This window comes from Anopheles gambiae, chromosome X (assembly GCF_943734735.2).
Source record: "Anopheles gambiae chromosome X, idAnoGambNW_F1_1, whole genome shotgun sequence".
Lineage (NCBI taxonomy): Eukaryota > Metazoa > Arthropoda > Insecta > Diptera > Culicidae > Anopheles > Anopheles gambiae.
The window spans coordinates 12,452,621-12,473,381 of NC_064600.1; the positions used below are offsets into that span (position 1 = coordinate 12,452,621).

At 43.9% G+C, this 20,761-nt stretch overlaps 1 protein-coding gene across 1 annotated transcript in view; it reads left to right on the forward strand.

Annotated features, from left to right (window-relative positions):
* Window positions 1-20,761, forward strand: part of LOC1272280 (carbonic anhydrase-related protein 10) — a 71,144-nt gene that overhangs the window by 36,711 nt on the left and 13,672 nt on the right. The window lies entirely within an intron of this gene.

Consider the following 20,761-nt stretch of genomic DNA (forward strand, 5'->3'; position numbering starts at 1 on the left):
TTTTAGAATTCTTCTCGTTATTGTGCATGCATGCATAGAGAAAAGGTAGCGGAAAAAGATGATGAGATTTTACGACGATGGATGGTCTGACAACTAGTAGAGAAATCTACCAAGTTGACTATCTTTTCATACTGCAGGTGTTTGCAATATGAAGAAACTGTACCGCTCTAAAAAGTTGCACGATTGAAATGTACTGTTAGAAGCAGAAATACAAAATAAATGTTGAATCAAGCGTTATGCACAAGAAATCAAGCATCAAATGAAAATAACGCTTGTCCAAATGTTTGCTCTTAAGTGTTCACTGTGCATCCCTTCTGACCAAACAAATTAAATAAACAATAAATATTTGTCTCTTACAATTGCAACCGACACGCTTTATACTGTGGCGCAACAGTGGCAGTAGTGACCGTTGTTTGTCGTGCTGATGATTATTGAGCCTCTTACACTTAATTAAATTACAATAAAACAATTAGATCTCACTGACATTAACCCACACACACACACACACACACACACACCCACAGTACTGTGCCTTTATAATCGCTGTTAACACTAAGTACACCTTTAACCTTATCCGGGACAGGTGTGGGGAGCAAGGGAGCCTTGCCCTTTCCTTCTGCAAACAACCGCCCAAACAAACATCGCCAACTTGCCGCCCGAAACCTCTCTTTTATGGTGCAATTTTCTCGCTTGCTCCCACTCCCACTCCTTGAATACATCACTGTGCAATGTTTCGTCCTTTGCTCTTGCGCCTGCACCCTCTTCTCGCCCCCCTCCCCCCCCCACACACATTCCAAGCAGTCAGGTCAAGTGGCAAGCGTTGTTTCGGGCCTGTACCTCGGAAAATCCCGCTTGGCCGTCTAATTACAGTCATTTGATACAGGTTGCTGCAGGGAACTTCTCCTTCCGGGTGCTGCGTTTCTGGCCCGCCATTGCAGTTTTTGCTACAGCGGTGTGGCCCGGTGTGTGTGTGTGTGTATAGGTTGGTGAGAAGAAAATGTGATGCGAAAGCAGCATTTCACACCCCGCTGGGAGTCGTTAGTCGCCCCGACGAGTTGTTGTTGCCTGTCTGGGCCGGTTGCGCTGGGAGTGCGAGGATATGCTGTGGGAGAGTTACAGCTTTCCCGGCTGGGCTCCTGCCGACTGCAATATTAGTTGGTCAGTCGGTGGCGAAATTAAGGGGTAGGTTAGACAGAGCTAAGGAACCAACCGGAACCGGAGACCGACCGGACCTTAAGGGATGTCGTGTAGTGGTGAACACGGCTGGAGAATTGTTCGAACCATGGCAGCAGTACAAGTCCCTATCCTCTGGTGTATTGCCAGCAAACTTGTTCCAGCTAGCGTATCGTTTTACTCGAGCGGAAGGACACGTGGAGCATCTTTGCTCATTTAGCTCATTAAAATTTCTTTTTTTTTGTTGTTTCTAGCAAATGTTGTTTTAATTTCCTGACTTCTCCGACGATGCGATCGTTTCTTTTGTCCTCTACTTCACGATTATTTATGATGATTTCCCATCAAAGAAATCACCTGCCCGTGGGGAGAGGAGCAAAGAGTTGCATGTTGTTTGGAGGTTATACACACTCCAACTCGTTGCTGTAACGAACGAAAAATACACACACACACACACACAAACACTCGTATTGCCACACAATAATTCATTTGAAATAACGAAAATAGTACACAAACACTTTCCCCGCCAAACGAGACACTCCTTTGTTTGCCCAAGCGACCAGCCCTCGAGCAAACGGGAAGAAAATATGCGCAAGGTTAGACGCAACATGATCGTAACCGCGAAATACCGCGCGCGAACTGTTGGCTACCCATGCCCGGGGACGGACGGTCGCGGGGTGGAGGTTAAATTTTATTTCATCCACTCAAGCTCACTCCGCCCGCAAACTGCTTCGCACCCAGCGCAAACATTTTCGTCCGAGGGCCGGCTACCAACCACTACTTTCGGTGGCAAAAGAAGTTGAAACAAAACTAAAACAAAAAAAAAACAAAAATGTGAAGGCAAAGCATAAGGCCACTCCTTGCGGGCACCGCGGGCTAGAATTTATGCTGACCGGAAGCGACATCGTTCGCGCGCACTGCACCCCTTTTTTATCGATGAGTTTGATGCGCACCGGATACTGGGCGAACCGTCCCGGCCAACCGTTTCTGTCCCTTTGGATGGAGCGTACCGATACGCAGCAAGCAGGCTACGTTCGCGGCTGCCGATTTACACTAATCAGGCTGGAAATGTTGCTGATGCTACGTGTTTGCTAGGTGTTTTTTTGTATTACAGTTCATGGAACGATTGTGAAAGTGAGGTTAAACGATTGTGTAAGTGTGGTTTTTCATTTAGTCGTATTTGCTTAACGATTTACTACATCGTGCGTTTAAAGAACTGATCGGCTAAGGATGGTTTGCATACCTTCAGGCGGTGCACATCGCTTTTAAAACAGTTTATTACACTTTTTTTACGTCGCTTACTGTTGGTATTGAAAATGTAATGCTCGTCACATCGCCGTATTTTGCGAGCCTTATTCTAACCAGCCTTCTCTCTCAAATGCACCTTGCGCTCTAGATTGCGCCGAAATACTAATCGGAATATGGTTCTTCGTACACAAAAAAACAAATGAAATTTGAGTTCACAATTATTGAGAGTTTAAAACATGATAAAATAGTGAATGGAATGCTTATCTTTCCCTGCTACCCATTATTTTTCATCATGAACAAAGCGGGAAACTCTGAGTGGAGCGCCAAATGCATGTCAAATTGTTTCGATCAAGTGAAAGCTGTGAAATTATCTATTTCACTTTCCGATTGTGTTGTTCTGTTCGGAAAAATATTTCACTGTGAAAAAAGTCAACGACTACAAATATAAACTGAATAATGAGATATGTTACTTCAGGATTTGATATAAATATTGAAGATATTATTCATTATAATTAATTTTATTACAGAATAAATTGTTGTTTTTTATCGACTGTTATACTGCTTAAATAATTTAATATATTTTTGAATAATGACAGCATTGATTAAATGGATGCTAATTTAAATGATCATATAAGCATTTTTGGTACGACACTCGACATTAAAGAGGTCGTGGATTTTGGCTCATTGACAACTGTGTTGGTAACATTAGAATAAGCTGAGCACTATACCATTGATGTTCTATCAGAGAAATATTAAATTTAGCAGTATTCCTTTACAGCTTGGACCGTTGTGTAGGTGATCCTTTGAACTGAATTTCAGTGCAATAATTAAAAAGATTTTGGCTTGTCATCAAATGGTCTATTTATGTTCGTGAAATTACATAACAAGAACAGCGATTGTGGACGATCATTTCTAAGTCACTTTCGATTGAAAGCTCTACGCATATGATTATTTGATAATTTTCTCGAAAAATACAGTTAATAAGTTTCTACTCTTCTCCTAATTCGGTAGGTCTAGGCCTGCTTTTACCACAAATGATCCTATGTAAGGGTGGCTTGGTCCTAACGGGTTTTGTTTAATTTTCGGTATTGTTTGCTTCGATTTAAGTTTTAATGTCTCACCAACAGAGCGACTGAATTCGCTAGATTGAAATGTAAATAATAACATCAAAATTGCATCAAGGAGATTTCACGTTCACGTTCACTTCGACTGTTACGCGGGCTTGAGACGTACGTATCATATTTCCTATTGCTGTAGTGGTGTTAAGAGCGGGTCTTTTTGAAGATCAGTTCAGTTCCGGTTCATTCATAAAGATGATCCGGATCATTTGATCGGAACAATCATTCAATCGTTCGTTGTCTGCTCAGCCAGTCACTTTATGTCAAAATCTGCAGTCAAAGAGAATTGAGAACATCTCAGGACTCAACCAGGGTTTATTGGTTGTTTCGAAAAAAAAAAATTGGATGGTTCCCATAGTTTTTTAGGTCGTTCCCACGATTCATTGAGCGCTATCCATTTTTTAATTGGACTGTATGGATGTATGGAGGACGATACCAAAATTATGAGGAAAGTATACAAAAATGTATAGGAAACGGTGAAAAATTCGTGAGAGGGACCCAAAACATTTACTGATCCGAATTATTTGAATGAATCTGGATCTGATCTTACATCACTATATTGCTGTTCATCTTTCTCTCTTCACGTTGTATTTTGCGCATTGCTACGGAAATGATCCAAGTAAACATGTTCAGTAAGCCTTAAATAGGACAATGTCATAAACGGTACAGTGTCTGGTAATACGTATAGTAGGATGAGTCTGATTAATAAAAATCTAACGTCAAAAATAAAAATTTAAGACACGTTCAATGCACTTATACCAAAACAAAAATGCCTTCAAAATTTGATTTAATTTTTTAATTTAGTTTTTATCATTTTCACTCCAAAAGTGCGCTCCAAATTAAACCCAAGCTTTATCCAGCAGAGCAAGGACAATTAGTTAAAGTTATTTGCAAAACAAGAGTAAAAAACGTGGTAGTTTGACCTCTCGTGCGGCAAACGGCTTACATTTGCGCTCGTTAGTGTTGGCGGCATTAACCCGCCACCACTGCACGGGTTTTCGGGCTGATCGGGCTCGCGGTGCACTATCGGAACAGTAAGATAGCTATAGCCAACGGGTTCCTCCTCCGCCCCGCAAAACCCTACCCCCCCCCCCCTTGCCATCATTAATTGCGTCGCGCTAATGGGAAAATCATTAAATCTTTCACACCCATTTCCCAGCCTCGAGTCTGCGAGGGCTCGGGAAGGGTTTCTGGTGCAGTGCTGAAGCTAATTGGCTTCCTGTGTTTTTTTTTTGCTTGCTTGCCTGCTTGCCTGCTTGCTGTTTCTACCGCACTCGTCGTATTCGTCTTGTCCGGGCGAATATCTTTGCTTAATTTTTATTGCAACTAAAGAGGTGGGGCAGCGTTTAGAAAACTGGGCAAGGAAATGCAAGAAGCGCACGGAAAACACACCTAGCAGTAATTGGATAACTAGCACGATAACACACCGATCGACCCTCCCGTGTGGGTTGGGTTTGCAATATGACGCTGTAGTAAGTTTCGATTTATTAGCGCAAGGAACGATCAATCGGGGTTTTTCAGGTTCTTTACATCGATTTTCGAAGCGTCTGCGTCAAGGTGCTGCGAAAAGTGTACGCACTACACCACTGAACCCGAAACTCCGGCAACGTGGGGTTCGTCACCTCTTACACGGTCGTCTTTGCTGAACTCGTGACTCGAGCGAGCCAAAACCGCCTTACCGAAGGTTTAGAGCGCGATAAAGCGAACCGACTGTGCCCGGAAGTCGCTATCAGATGTTTTTTTTTGTCTGAGCCGGGAAGTCTTCGGGCCACTTTTCCACAAATTTCACTCCCTACACACAAACACACACACGGACACACGGACACACAAAATGTTTCCCAAAGTAACTGCAGCCGGAGACCACGCGCGGACCGGCAACCGGAAGAGCGTACTTTGCATAAACGCCAGGTGTTGAACGAAAGTGTTATTTCTCGCTTCTTGCTTCCTCGAGACGTTTTCCACCGCTTAAGTGTGTGTGTGTGTGTGTTTTTTTTTTTCCTTCCTCCGCTTTCCCGCAGGAAGCTTTGGCAGACCTCCGTTTCGCAGCTTAGACACGATCGCTGAAAGGGAACCAACACTACTCCCTGAACCCTGGCGAAATGCGCCGCGTCTGTCCGGCCACAGCAAAGCATCCTGTTTGCTAAAGCTTTACCGTTGGTTCGGAAAGCACCTCAAAACGCTCTGCAACATCCCAACCGGCCCAGTTCCTATCGGTTGAGGTGACGAATTAGGGACTCGGAATCACCTGCTCTCTCGCTCTCGCTCTCTCTCTCTCTCTCTCTCTCTCTCTCTCTCTCTCTCTCTCTCTCTCGCTCCATAATTGTATGGTCGTCCGGTTGTGGAGCGAGCGAGCGGTCCGGCGGACGCTAAAAGTGTAACTAATAACACAACTTCTTCTACTGGAACGGGGAGCTCTACTTTACGATGTCCAGCGCGGAACAGCTCCCTGGATCCAGATATGCTTCCTTGCGCCCCGAATCTGCAACGTGGCGCGGGTGGTGGGCAAACCTAAGGCAGGAAAACAGGTGCGTGGACGAGGTGGACCGAACGCGGGAAGGAAACACCGTCCCCGCCTGGGAGAACGGTTAGCTCGGATGGACGGCCGAGACAGGCGGATGCCGGGCTGGAGATTTATGGCGGCGCTGCATCCGTGCTACCTAGCAGCCCGAGCTGCCGAGTGGACTGAGCGTGAAAATATGGGCTTAGATCGATATTGTGCAAGTAGAGAGCAGCAAGAGTAATGGTTACGTTTTTTTCACCCAACCCCCATTCTCCCTCCCACCGACTTTGGCGACTGTTCACGTATTAATTCTGGGTGCAATTTTTCAATACCGTCCGAATGCTGGCTGTGTGTTCGCTATGATGATGATTATGGGTCATCATGATGAATAGTTCTAGTGCAAGATACATTTAAAATTAGAAAAATTTTGCATTTGTGCTGGTAGCAATCTCGTAAGACCGATACTGACTCTTGGCAAACTCTTTATTTCGTTGCCACGCGGTTAGCTGATACAATTGTTTGCCACGATCAACCCATGGGGCATGGGTTTGCAGGGGAACATGGGGCACATCGGGCATGCTAGGTAGACTGATCATTTTTAAAACTATAAACAAAACATATTATACACTATTAACGTTGCATTTAAATAAAGATCTTTTTCATCTGTCTGTAGAAAAAACACACAGCAAGATCTTTTCTTTCCATGAATCGAGTTTACTTGCAAAAATAAATCTTCGCCCTTACGAGCTGCCTTTCGTCAATTTTTCGCCATGACGGTCCTTCAATTTTTATCAATTTCTCCACAGTATTAGCAAAACAATATTGTTGAAGTAGAGCTTTTGCATCATGTTGGTTCTGAAGCTCTCGATGGAACGCAGTTGGGGGATTTTGGCCCGGTTCGCGTACTTGAGTGTCATATCGCAAATTGAGTTTTGGCGTCACTGTTTGCCGCTGCGTTTGTTAATGTTTCCCAGGAACTATTTAGCTATCTTTTCCTCCAGACCAAGCGAACCGATGGAGCGGCTTTTCTCTCGGTCACGATTTTCCAGCATCATTTGACGCTTCTTGTCGCTCTGGGTCGGAATAGGGGTTTCTTTGGGACTGGGATGCTCTGATAGTTGTCTAGCAGCTCCAAGCGGTTGTAGATGCCGGAACAGGCTTATACGACGCCCACAAACTGCCTCACGGCGTCCGTTTTAGACGCGACGGAGTGCCGTTGTTTGATCGCGCACGCTCTTAAACGAAGTTGATTCACTTTTTTGACCATCACGACTCGAGTTTGACTGATAGAGATGTCAAACCCATGACAAATCTACAATTGTTGTCCGTTTTTTTAAGGTAAACGTTATGTGTCTTCACTGTTTATCTGGAATTTAAAATAAGCATACGTCTTCTAGACAATGAATCAATATGCGAACTATCACCAAAACACAAAAACTGAAGATGAATCCAGGTATATCTGAGGCAATATTTTTTTAAAGATTCACTAGTGAGCGAATAATATCAGCAACTCCTCTTCGTCTGCATAATGCTGCAAACACATGGAAGGGACAACTAACATATATTCCGCCTCTGGTATACTACAACATCAGTACACAGAGTTTGTAGCATAGACACTGTAGAATAATGTCTTAATAAATTAAATCCCAACTTAATCTGCTCTCTTAGTTCAACATCAATCTATCGTGATATTCTGATCAGATCAGAATGATGATCTAAATAAGCTAGGTTTTAGGACAAATAATTAAGCCTAGCAAAGTATTGCTTTGTTGTAGTTAGCAGTTTAGTTTTAGTTTTTAAAACATTTTCCCTCTCGAGTTTTGAAATTACCAATATCGTAAAGAATTTAAACACAGCAAAGCTAGCACATTTTCTAAATAATGAGGCAAGATCAAGTTCGTGTCTGTTATTCTTTTGTAGCTTTAGTTGCTATCTTTTGTACAATATGATATTTCATTTATCAAATCTATGACAATTATAACGTCAATTTGTCACGTGTTGCTATGTAGCAATGAATGACAAAATGGGTATACATAGCAACAGCATATAAAATGTGAAAACATTGGGTTGAATGGGCCACAACAGGAGCGTTTAGATAGTTTAACGCCGGGCTAATAGGCCGAACTGTATAACCTATGGTTTCTTCATAAAGCAATACATAAAAAAGAACATCTGCATGATGCTCTATTCTTCGTCAGATTCAAGAATTTGCGAGAGTTCAGCGATTGAAAATAATCTATACACATGTATCAGGACACATTGTATTGTTTCGATAGATATCAGTATTTCAGTAGAACGTTACATTTTTTCTTACGATTGAATACTGTTTAAATTCAGCATTTCTATGTTTATTCGGTCTCTAAAAAGGAATATTATTTGTTTAAACCGTAGTCTAGCCAAATTCTTCTCATTTTTAATTGGCAAACATCACTTTTGATACATAGTACAGCTAAGCTTCAAATTATTGATGTTTTGTTTGCATAAACAAACGTAGAAAGAAATTTATTTTATCCAATATATTTCAATAAAAACCACAAAATGCCTGTCGATCTGTAATCATGCTTAAACTAGTCTCCATGCACTCCTTTACGGGGCTTTAGCTGGGACCATAACCTTCTCACGGATGTTGATGCCTATTTTACAATATTTTTTGAAGGTTTGTCTTTTGGTGTACGTCCATTTTGCCCCAACCAATGGCTATGTTGATTTTAATTTCTCAGTTTATAAGCGGAAATTATTTATTTTAGAGTCAGCTGTTGGTTGTATGCCGTACATAAACTGGAACAGCATCAATTTTAGTCTAATCATAAGTTTAAAAGTTCCTTGATATATTCCTAGCGTTCCATTAACTGTTATGAAAAATATTGCATTGTTTACAATAATCATCCATTTTAAAATTCCAACTCCCTTTCAATGCCATTGTTTTGCCAGTGAAACAGTGCTTCAATCAAAGGTGCCTATTTTGCACCGCATGTCGTTATTGACTCCCTGCTCCTTTACAGACATGTCAACACTCAGTCAAAAATCGCCAGTCAGTTGTTTCAACCTCCAAACAACTACCAGTGCGAAAGTGATGTTTATGTCAGCTACCACACCTTTAAACTCCCGTAACATAAGACATCAACAGCTTAAAACAGCGATTGGTCCTTCATTCTACTACTGCTCACTGGCATCGCACGCATTTCCTAGCGAGGGGAGAGCCTTAAACAAATCAAAAACAGCCAAATGTACCAGCAAACCCTCACCGCGGTCATGAGATGTCTTACTGTCTCTGCCCGACAGTGTGTGAAGAGTCAAATGCAGTGGTCAGTGGAAGCACTGACAGGCGCGTCTTCATTTGTGTGTGTGTGTGTGTGTGTGTGTGTAAGTGTGTGTGTTCTTGTTCCCTTCCTGTTGCTTCCCTTCCTACATCCCCCACCCCCCTTGGTACACTAAAACACAACAATCAATGTAAATACTGGCTACAGGGAGCTTACCGCTTATCGATTTTCGATCCCGGAACCGACTGCTGACAGCTCATCCCATCGCGATTGCTCATCCACCCCGCACATCAAAGAGGGCGAACACTGCGGCGGACAGGTTGGCACGGGCTGGCGACAAGACGTGCGGAAAAAGAAAAGCGACACGGAGCAACACGGATGATAAGTTGCCCCCTTTGTTTACTGCCTTGTCAAAGGGAGTGGCTTTGGGCCCGGCGCCCATCGAGTGAATGATTTTTTGAGAGTTGTTTCACTGCTACCCCCCCCCCCCCCCCCCCCCCCCTGTAACTTCCGCCCGCGGGGTTGCTTTCTAAATTCTCATCCGCAGCTTAGGGAGCGTCTTGGCGAGGACGTTTTACGACCCTGCTACTCCGCACCCTACTGGCAGCGTACCGCGTTCCCCCAGGGACCGCCGATCGTCAGCTGGGTGAGCAGCGTTTGATTTTGCCGTTGCCCAACCCGCGCTCCTGATGCAATATTCCGAGCACGGGCAATGGGCTGACTTCTGCTTTTTGTCTGCTTCTTTTTCTTGCGAAGCTAAGGGATTTGGCTCCCTCCGAATGGAAAATGGAAACAGTTTAAGTGATTTTTGGGGAAGCGCAGGGAAAACAAAATCAAACGTACATACGTGCCGGTGGTGTAGCGTATTTTCTTTCCTGTTTCTTGGTTGGTGATGTGTGTGTGTGTGTTTTTTTTTAGTTTTTATTCTGGCAAAAAAAGCTCCAACCGTTCCGGGCCGCAGCGTGTGTGTGTGTATGTTTTGAAGCTCACGCACGCACACCAATCGACTGCAAAGTGAACGCTCTGCTGATCCATTTCGAGCGGTAATTACAAGCTTTTAACCGACGCTATTATAGGTTTTATAGCCCGCAAGCAACACGGCCCGGGTGAATCTTTATGTTTTATGTTTTTCGGCAGCCCACAGCATCTAGCGATATTAGGGACCGAATTTTGCAAAGAAAATGTTATGTTAAAAAAAACAACAAAAAAAACTATTTCGCACGGGAAAGCCTCAGCAAAAGCGCGCGGCACACAATTTCAAACGCCTCCGGTTGACAAGTTCGAAACGTGTCCGGGGGAAAGCCGAAGCCATTTTTCGATTCGATTGGGCCCCGCCGCCCGCTAGATCAAGCACGCGGGCACGCAATCATTAAACTCTAACGAACAAATCCTGGGCACACATCCTTTTCGGCGTGCGTGAAATATTTGTGCGCGCTCAATTTACGCCTCGATTCATTCCACCTACGTGATGGGATTAAATTGACGCTCCTTCGTGTCCGGCGGGCGGGTGGGACTACCTCCTCCTGCTTGGCTGACCTAGGAAGTTCCAGTAACCGTGTGTTAGCTGGTTCGGGCTGGAAGTGGAAGCGGTCGTAGGCCTCTTCGGGCTGCGTGCAAAAAAAAAAAAGCTTTGCCGAACCCATAATTGCGCTCATTATCATAATTTTAAGCACCCTTCCCTCCCGCAGTCCAGCTTGCTCCCCTCTTCTCCCCATACGTCGTCCCAGCAAACAGCGAAACAAAGCAAAAAATCAACACCCGCCGCTTTAATTTGTTTCTTTTCAATCACGCCTCATCTCGTTTCGTGATCGCGATTATCGCGCAAAGGGGTGGGTGGGGAAGCCCGCAACCGCACCAGGCGGGGACAGTTTGCAACGGCGGCGGCAGCGGGGAGAATGACTGTTTTTGTATACGAGCTTCCTGTGCATGACTGCGTGATTTTATACAAATTTCACATTCGTTTGGCGCGATGAGTGCATTGTTCCTCGGCAAAGCGGTTCCGGCTTCCGGGGGAGAGCATGCTGTGCGAAGATTTCGTGTGATTGTGTGTTTTCCCCCCCCCCCCTTTCCAAAAAGCTGCATTCCGGGAGTTTCGGGATCGGTGTTTGGCGAAAGAAGAAAGAAGAATAAAAAAAACATCACGTCACATTGTTTGACATCGGCAATTGGTAGCCGATTTTCCGTTTGGTTGTACGGTGGAGTGGAGCGTTGGCGGGGCATTTGGCATTCGTGGAGGCACAGGGTGCATGGAGCGGCACTAGCACTGTCGCGACATCACAAAAGAATGTTTAAATGAAGCTACTGCCACGTGCTTTTCGGAGGAAGGGACACACACACACACACCCAAAACGGAACAGATCGTGCATTTGTTTGTTTTCTTCTTCTTCTTCTTCTTCTTCTTCTTCTTCTTCTTTTTCTTCGTTTTCCTCGATTTGTGCGCCTCCATTGCGAGAGTTTTGATTTTGTGCCCGCCCAAAAACCAGTTAATTGGCTCGGCAAATCCGGTCCATCTGTCACCCGGTTTCCGTGGCGATCAACTCTGATTGGCAGGCTGATCGATGGAACGGCAGTTGCTTGATGGCATGGCATTAGCAGCAGCAGCAGCAGCAGCAGGTTCACCTTTTTACGTGTTTATTGGCGCCTAAAGTAAGGCCTATGTTCACGCATTTGGTACAATGGAATGGCGCGATAGCACAGGGCTATTTATTTTTATTTTTTTTATTTTTTTAAAGACTTTGAGCCAAATGACCTCATTCGCCTCATCTGAGAAGATCACGTAGGGTTTGTCTCTGCACATGGTATCCGTTAACATAACGAGGTTTGATTAATTGTGACTCGCTGTTTCTATGCCGCTGAACAGTAGCTGAACACTGAATACTGAGCAAACCCTTCGAATGCGTGAAATCTGTGACCGTTACCCAGAGGCAGGCCCGTATCGTAGTATGTATAGGCCAAGTTACCAAAGGCACCATCCCTTTCGAGGCGCCAACATTAAGAAATCGTCATAATACAATCGCGCAGTAAAACATCATTCAGGGAACCTCGGACCTCTCTTTTAAAGTATTTTCGTTATTTTATGTTTTGTTTGTTTTCCAATTTCGTTTTGGATTTGTCCCACAAGCTCTTGAGCGCGTGTAATCATTTGTTTCAAAAATGTTGGAATGATAAAAGCTAATCCTGTTATTTAGTAGATTTTTAGTTGTAAATTCGATGGTTTATTGACTGTTACATTTCTATGTAATCTATGTTGAAACAACCAATTTTCTCACAACACATAAAGTAATGTTTTTTTTGACAAAACGGTTAAATAACAGAACATTTTACAGCATTTAGATTTTCAAAATTTGTGTCCTGCGTTAACTGATTTTCAGTTGAACGATTTACTGAATGCATTTGCGTATTAAACATAATATTACTAGAAATCAGCAAAATCCGTGACCAATTTGTCGTTTCGCTAAATATCAGTAAAACTAGATATGAGTAAGTGCAAAACGTTGATTTAGCAGGCGCTAACAGACACCCCAAAATGGTTTCTGATGAATATTTCGGCTTACAGAATTAATATATTAAGTATTGGCAGCCGTGTTGGTGAGTAAAATGTTTGTTACAAATCACTGTGCTAGCTGAAATTTCATTTTGTCCAATTTTACTTCAACTATCAAACTTCTTACGGCAAAATGCAGTATAGCAACTGTATTAAACAATATAAAACATGGATGCACACGAGCTGCGGTACTGCCAATCTCTGCACATCAATAAGAAAAACTCAATTGGAAACAAATATTTCGTGCCTTTTTAATCGCCACCAATAACTGAACCATTAATAATGGCAGAATGGCTTTACCATGATTTCAGTAAACAAGCAGTCATTTTGGTGAGCAGCTAACGTTGCTGAATGATTCTTATTACTGAAAGGATTGCTGGAGAATTTCAGATTAAAACAAATTTAGTAACATTTTTCTGAACTGCAGTAAAATACATTTCTGTGTAGCATCTGTTGCGTGAAACGCATTCGCATTAAAACTTTACGGGTTTAAAGTATATTAAAGGCAAGCGTTTTGGATTTAATGATGTATTGAAGTGTAGTGAGAATTGAAATAATATTGCAAGAATCAACAGAAGTAATCAGGAACTGTAATTAAGAAAACTATAAGATATAAACATGCATGCAGGAAGACTGAGATATTGGTTATTAGAACTTGACAAAAGTGAAGTCGACTTGGAAAAAAGTGTGGTACCTGATGTTGTTCAATAGTGCACCTGTGCACAAATGTGCTTTTTGTGGTAGCCTGTAAAAGAGTAAATTTATTTATAAATTGCGAATATGATCATTCGCTTTTAATTATTTATTTTAAGATACGATTTGAAATCAGTTAAAAAAGATACTTATGGACAAACAATAACGGAGATGGGGGTGGTTCCGTGACATAGTCATCAATTTGTGCGGCTTAATAACATGTCCGTCATAAGTTCAAGTCTGGAATAGACCGTCCCCCCGTAGCAAGGACTAATTATCCATCTGCGTGATGCTCAATAAGTCCCTAAATCCTGTATAGGATATATATTTTTGTCGAGGGCGTCAGGATATCGCGCTACAACTTTGCCCAGAGGCGATCCCTTGTTCCCTTAAAAGTCAACAAAATAAAGCAATATCAACAACTATTACACTGTGTGAATTTTTACGAGAATTTTTTAACGAATACTGAATAAAGTACAGGCGGTCCCCGAGATACACGGTTCATTAGACATCAAATAAATTATTTGATATGTTTCCACTGAATTGAACAGTTTTAATCCTTTTGAAACGGAATTTTACATTCGACCAATATGGAAATTATTTGGTATTCCACAATGGATTTGTCAAATCAGTAGAATTTGCTCAAAGAGCTGTCCCTTCACGATTCTAGTCAGTTTTTTGTATGTAGTTTGACAGTTGGAAGCTGAAATCATGTAAACACTCCATACAAAACCACACACAAAACTAGCATGCAATTTTCAGTCTAGATTATTCTAGCCTCAAAGCTAGAATTAGATTCAAGTACCTGCTCGAAAATGGCAAAACAAGGTGGTGTTTACGTCTATCCCAAGGTGCATTAAAGAGATCAGGTGGTGGAATCTAGAATCAAAGTGTATGTAGTCCAGGTGATCTCATAGCATGTTTTTCAAATCAAATTTGAATATCACTTTTAGACAGGATGGGTCAAAACTTTTGTTCAAAAAAGCTTTTTGGAGGCTTGACGAATACACAAAACACTCTTAAAAGCTTCATGCAGAATCAGAAGCGATAAAAATCGGCCTTTGAAACACATACAAAGCTGCTCAAAAACTGCTATACAATGCAAACAGCTGACAGGCTGAAATATCAGCCTACGGACTTAAACCGGAAAGGACCCCAAATTTGGAATACTGCGTATCTCCGAATCCGCGTATAAGAGGTTCCGTGTACCTCGGAGACCGCATGTGTTAATTTTCTACTGTTATTTTGTACAATAGTTATATATTATTTTAAAGTCTACGTGAAATCAGGCTTCAATTTTTTGCATATTTTTAGGTTGTCCATCAACGGTGTTTCCAGTAGTGCCAAAACTATTATCAAATACTGGCCAGTATTTGGTGTAAGATTTTTTAAAATATTGTTTAAAGAACTCTTTCAAAACAAATAGGCATTTGGTCGTCTGTGTATGATAAGAGTCTTTTGTATTTGTAAAGAAGAATTTGCTATTCATTTGTTTGCTCAATCATGATACTATTAGAGGAGAAAGCCAAAAAAGTCGGAAATCCAAGTGTCCGATAATGATTATTCTGTACTTGCGTATTTGTAAACTTGTCGTCCTTGCCATCGAGACCAACTTCGAAGTTCTTTAAAATTTCAATTTAACGTCCCATGAGCTTCTTCATGCTTTATTGTCCATTGCTTCCATTGCTTGTATGGAAGAGTGCGAATGTATGACGAGTTTGTCTAGGCCTTCGAAAATTATCTTCAAAGTTCGTAGAAATCTTTGATTGCTGAAAACGCCATCACCGCCATCATTCGAAACAGTTACTTGTAAGAATGTATTACTTTGAGATGGCTTCAGTTTTCTGTTCATATGTGCATTAATAAAAAAATCAATCTCTTTTAAAAGCAAACTGACATGTGGAGGTTTAGCAAGGGGCCCCCTATAGGTGGGGATTCTCCGCGGCCGCTCAGTCCGCTTAGGAGGAAAATCCGCCTCTGCCGTTTCCCAAACAACGCGAGCGGTTATGTAACCGCGATGCCCAATCGCCTCAACCCCTCCCCAAACACCTGAGCAGCCGACGGACACCTATGCCGATGCAACAACACGCAGCATCGCAACGATGCTGCACATTCCAGCAGCTACATTTTATAGGTTTGCCAAAATATTCGGGCCTGAGAGAGCGCGCACCGTTCATCTATGCAATCCGTTGCGCATTCCCATCCATGCCGATGGCCCGTGCTACCCTTTTCCGTGTTCCCGTGGGGAATTCGAAACAAAAACCACTCCGATACTGTTCCTGATTCGGTGCAGAGCGGACAGGGTAGGCCAGAATGGTGGATAAACAGAGAGAACTAGATTGAAATAGTGTGCGGGTGAGAGCGGGAGTTTAGGTGCGCCGCCTCCGCCGCAGCAACAGCAGCTGGCCACTGGGTGAATGAAATTATTCGGATCATGCGAAAAATGCCCCGTTACCGACGATGGGGAAGATTACACGCCCGTAATACGGGAGAAGATGGAAGCTCCCAGGATCGTAGGTTTGTCGGGCAAATATAATTGAAAAGCATCTCTCTACACTCGTTGCTCACCGTGCCAGCAGCATCCTTGAGCAGCCTTGGCCCCTTACTGTCGGCAGTTTCCAATCAGTCTCTGGGTAGGGCACAGGGAAATGCCGGAACTTGAACGGTACCGGTGGGGACGGCGGTTTGTAATTGAATCTAAGCTTCTCTAGCCTATCCTCCGCCCGGCTGGTGGATCGTTTTTTGGGAGGTTTGTGGTTGCACCGTCGAATGCCTTCCCACCTGCTCCCCCCCCCCTCCCTCTCTCACGGGGGTTTACTTTTCAACGCGTCTTCAAGAGTTTGGCCTCTTGATATCTTATGCTCGACAAAACAGTGCCAGTGGGTTTCGGAGCGGATCTGTCGAGTGGCTGGGATGGGTTGTATCTTGTTTTGCTCACCTTCACCGCCGTCCCGGAAAAGATTGCTGGTGGAAAGTGCGCCCATGCATACCCCTTCAACTCCTATCGCTCAAGAGCCCTGTCAGCTAGCAGTAGGTAAGAGGGACCAAACAGAGCAGAGGGTTGAACCTATTTTATGCATTTGCAGAAACAGGCTGGAGGTAAACCATTGACGCCATTCGGGTCACCTTTCGATCGGTTTTTTTTTTGTTCTTTCCCGCCTTGATAAGAAGTTGGGGCATGATTCGGACAAGGCAAATAAGAATCTAGACTGTTCCAAAGCAGGGAGCAAGTAAAACAACACGTTTCTCAAAGCTATGGTGGAATCACATCTGCCAAGTCTCTAGTGGATCACAAGATGGTGAGTGTTTGAAAGAGTGGGAGCAACGACACTCACCTCCAGATTTAGTGATGCGCGTTCCGGAGCACATTTAGCAGACGCGTTCCGTTCCTCAATCTGAACGATCTAGGAACTGGGTTCAACATTTTGAACTCAATAGGTACGGGCGTGATCTAGGAACTGGATTCCAAATTTTGAACCAGATAGGTATAGTCTGAACGTAGAAACGATTTGAGTGTTGGGACAAGGTTCATAGTGCTGACTTGAGTAGGTTCGGTTGGTACGATCTAGGAACTAGGTTCAACATTTTGAACCTGGTGAGTTCGATCGATGCGTTCCACGAACGCTCGATGCGGCTCCAAATTATGAACCTGGCAGGTTCAATCGGAACGGAAAGACCGATCCTTCCGGAATGGTCGAATCCTAGGTTCAAAATTTTGAACCTTGTGAATTATGCAGAAACAATTCGAGTGGTCGAAACGGTCGGAACAAGGTACATAACACTGAACTAAGTAGGTTCGGACGTAGCAACCTAGGATCTAGGTTCAACATTTCAAATTCAATAGGTTTGTTCGGAACGATCTAGGAACTAGGCTCCAAAGGCTCAATCGGAATGGTCGGAACGATCAAAATTGTTGGAAAGATATTAACGGTCAGTACGGCTGGAACTAGGTTGGAACATTTTGCACTCAGTAGATTCTGTAGAAACGATCCGAGTGACAAGAACGGTCAGAACTAAGTCCATAATATTGAACTAAGTAGGTTTGGACGTATCAACCTAGGAACTAGGTTCAATTTATTTTTTGAAATTTTGAACCTGGTGAATTCGGTCGGAACAATTGGAACTGTTGGAACTAGGCTCAAAATGTTGGAACCTTTTAGTTGGAATGGCTGGAATGATCAGTACAGTGGGAACTAATAGGAGTAGTCGGAATTATTGGAACTATCGGAACGGTCAAAACAGTCAGAATCAACATGATTGACCGTTACGGTACGAACAATCAGAACATTCGGTACTAGTGTGTCCGGTCGGAATGGTCGGATCCGTTTCCGTTCCTTTTTTTTCAAATGAACCTAGTTCCGTCTCGTTGCTAAAATTTCAAACATTCTCCCAACACTAAACACCGGACCCACTTGAGCAGAAATCGACACCGTCTTGTCCGAGAAAACTGGCCTCCATGCATTCCTCCCTCACACACACACACACAAACACACAAACACCAGTCATACACGCGGTGTAAAAAAAAACAGTCTGACTATTTCGATAATAGGATTTTCCACCCTTTTGCTCGAACTGGGTTCGTTCTAATCAGGACACACACACACACACCCTGAACGTCGAAACAGAGCCCGAGCCACTGCCGAGATGCACTCCACAGCGGCGCTGGCACCCTACACTCAACCGACCCAAAGCATACGCTGCTCTAGGATTTTCCCTGTCAGAACCGTTTTTCCCTAAGTGAAACTCCCTGTGATTATGTACTATTATCGTTTTGGGCTTTACCAGGTGCAGGCCAGGGCCGCCGGATGCTTGTGAGGCTCCCGAGTTTGTAAAAGCCGGCATTGAATAGAGAGAGAGAGAGAGAGAGAGAGAGAGAGAGAGGGGGGGGGAACCGATGGGAAGAAAAAGAGACCAGACTCTCGTTGTTTGCGTTTGGCTGTGTACACATATAAGTATGAGTGTTGGTGTTTCTATGTGTGTGTGTGTGTGCCCTTTGTTACTGGACACAACAGTTGCACCCGGCTACAGGCAGCGCTTTGTGTTGGCGCCGCGAGCAAAGGTGTGCCTGCAAATCCTGCAAGGGAGCAGGTTTAAAATGTGTAATCCGTTAACAGTAATGCTAGAACCGGCGTACCTAAGGGCAAATGTTTCGTGTTCACCACTCCCCCTACACTGCGTGTGTGTGTGTGTGTGTGTGTGTACGTCAGCACAATGGATGCTACTGGAAAGGTGCAAATTGTACAAACGTGCGTTAAGTGCAGGAAGAAATCAAGCCAAAGATTCGAGCCGATGGAAAATATCTTCCAACTACGTGTCGGGCTAGCCTTCCTGCAGACCGGCAGACCCTGACCTCGTTTGCCCACCGACGCTGCCTGCACTGCCCTGGGGTGTCAAGAAAGATCTCAGGTTAATTAACGGCACGATCTCAACACGGGACCGAGCCCCCTTCCAGCGCCGAAACAGCACATCTCGACACATCCATCATCCGACCGGCTGGCGGCAGAGCAAATCGGAGCCCGACAAACCAAACTTTTGCACAAACGGCCGTTTCCTTCCGGACCCCCTGCCCCGTGTGGGCCACCACCCGAGACGTCCGCTTAAAGCCCAATTTCGCCGAACTGCCGACCGACAAATTGGCGAGAATAAATTGACCGGATTTATAATCAAACCGACCACGGCCGCGTCCGCGTAGAGCGAGAAGTTTTTGCCATTTGTGCAAACTTTGGGCTTGAGTGAGGTGGCCTGACTGACTGATTGACTCGGTTTGGATGTATTTTTATGTGTGTGTGTGTATGTGCGTGTGCAGGCTGGCTGTCGCGCGTAACCCAACTCTCCATCCTCCGTCATGATCGTAGCTGGTACACGCGCAATCGAGTGTTGAAGCACTTTACATCACTTACCGTTTAATTTTGCTACTTTTCCGGAAATTATGTTCGAGCAACTTGTCGAGCAACTTACATGTGTGTGTGTTTGTAGGGTATGTATTGCACACAAACTGTACTACCGTCGGGGCTGGTTTGCTTGCTGTCGATGCTGGGTTTTTTGGGAGTTGCAGGAAAATCAAAACGTCATCCATCCATCGAACCCCAGGTATCGATGCCGACCGGGAAATGTCAAGGGGATGCAGGGAGTGAGCAAAAAGTATCGTGTTGATGCTTCTAAATTCGTTGCAACAATTTTGGCTCGGCTGCAGCTCAAGTTTCGCACATGCCCCAGGGCTTGACAGAACGATTTGATTGTATTTTTAAACTCGCGCATACTTGGTGCAGCCGAGAGGGGGCGGAACATGTTTGCAAATGGGATTTTTCACCGTTGAACAAACCTAATTAGGCCCTTTGCATAGTTTGTATCGCCTGCTTGTGTTCTGAATTCAGTAGCGTAAATATTCAAGGAAATGGAAATTCGGCATACTGATATACAATTTAGCACCATTTGATGGTTTAATCCAAAAAGTATGAAATTTGGAGCTTGTCAGTAGAAATGTGTTCATTATCCGAACTATACTTTCATACTCTTTCGATAGTTGTATGTTGACCAAAATAGATTTTAAGAATTGTTGGAATGAAATGGAACAAAACCCAGTATCGTGAGATCCTTAAAAACAGTTGTGGAAAGCAAGCAGTAAAGCATTGAGACGATAAAAAAAATCGTGAAGCGTGAATTCTAGGCATCCTTTGTCAATAGATAATGATAAACCACCAGGCGAATCAATGTGCGATATATGTCACATTTCGTGCGGGCTCGAAGTCTACTGGATCTCAGCAGTCGGTGAAGCCTGTAGTATGCATAATTCCCATGCACAATGCGTATCGGTATTTCGCTGCTGATGTCGTTATCCGAAGTAACGACCGTCCCAAGATAGCAGAATTCCTTTACCAACTAGAGATTGTAGCACAGCTTCCCAGTTGGTCTGGGCCTCCGACAAGCAGATACTTAATTTTCGTCACATTGATCCTCAATCCAATTATTGCTGATTCGCGTTTGTGTCGGGTGTACGCCTCACACGCCTTCGCTGTTGTTCTGCCGATGATGTCGATGTCATCCGCGAATACAACAATTTGTAGAGACCGGTAGAGGATCGTGTCACGGATGTCTCTACACTATTGCACTACACCCCGTTCATGGTGACCTCTAACAGCCAGATCAACTTCCCAGGGAAGTGGTACCGCTGCATGATGTTCCATAGCTCATTCCAGGCTATGGTGTCGTTGGCCGCCCTGAAGTCGAT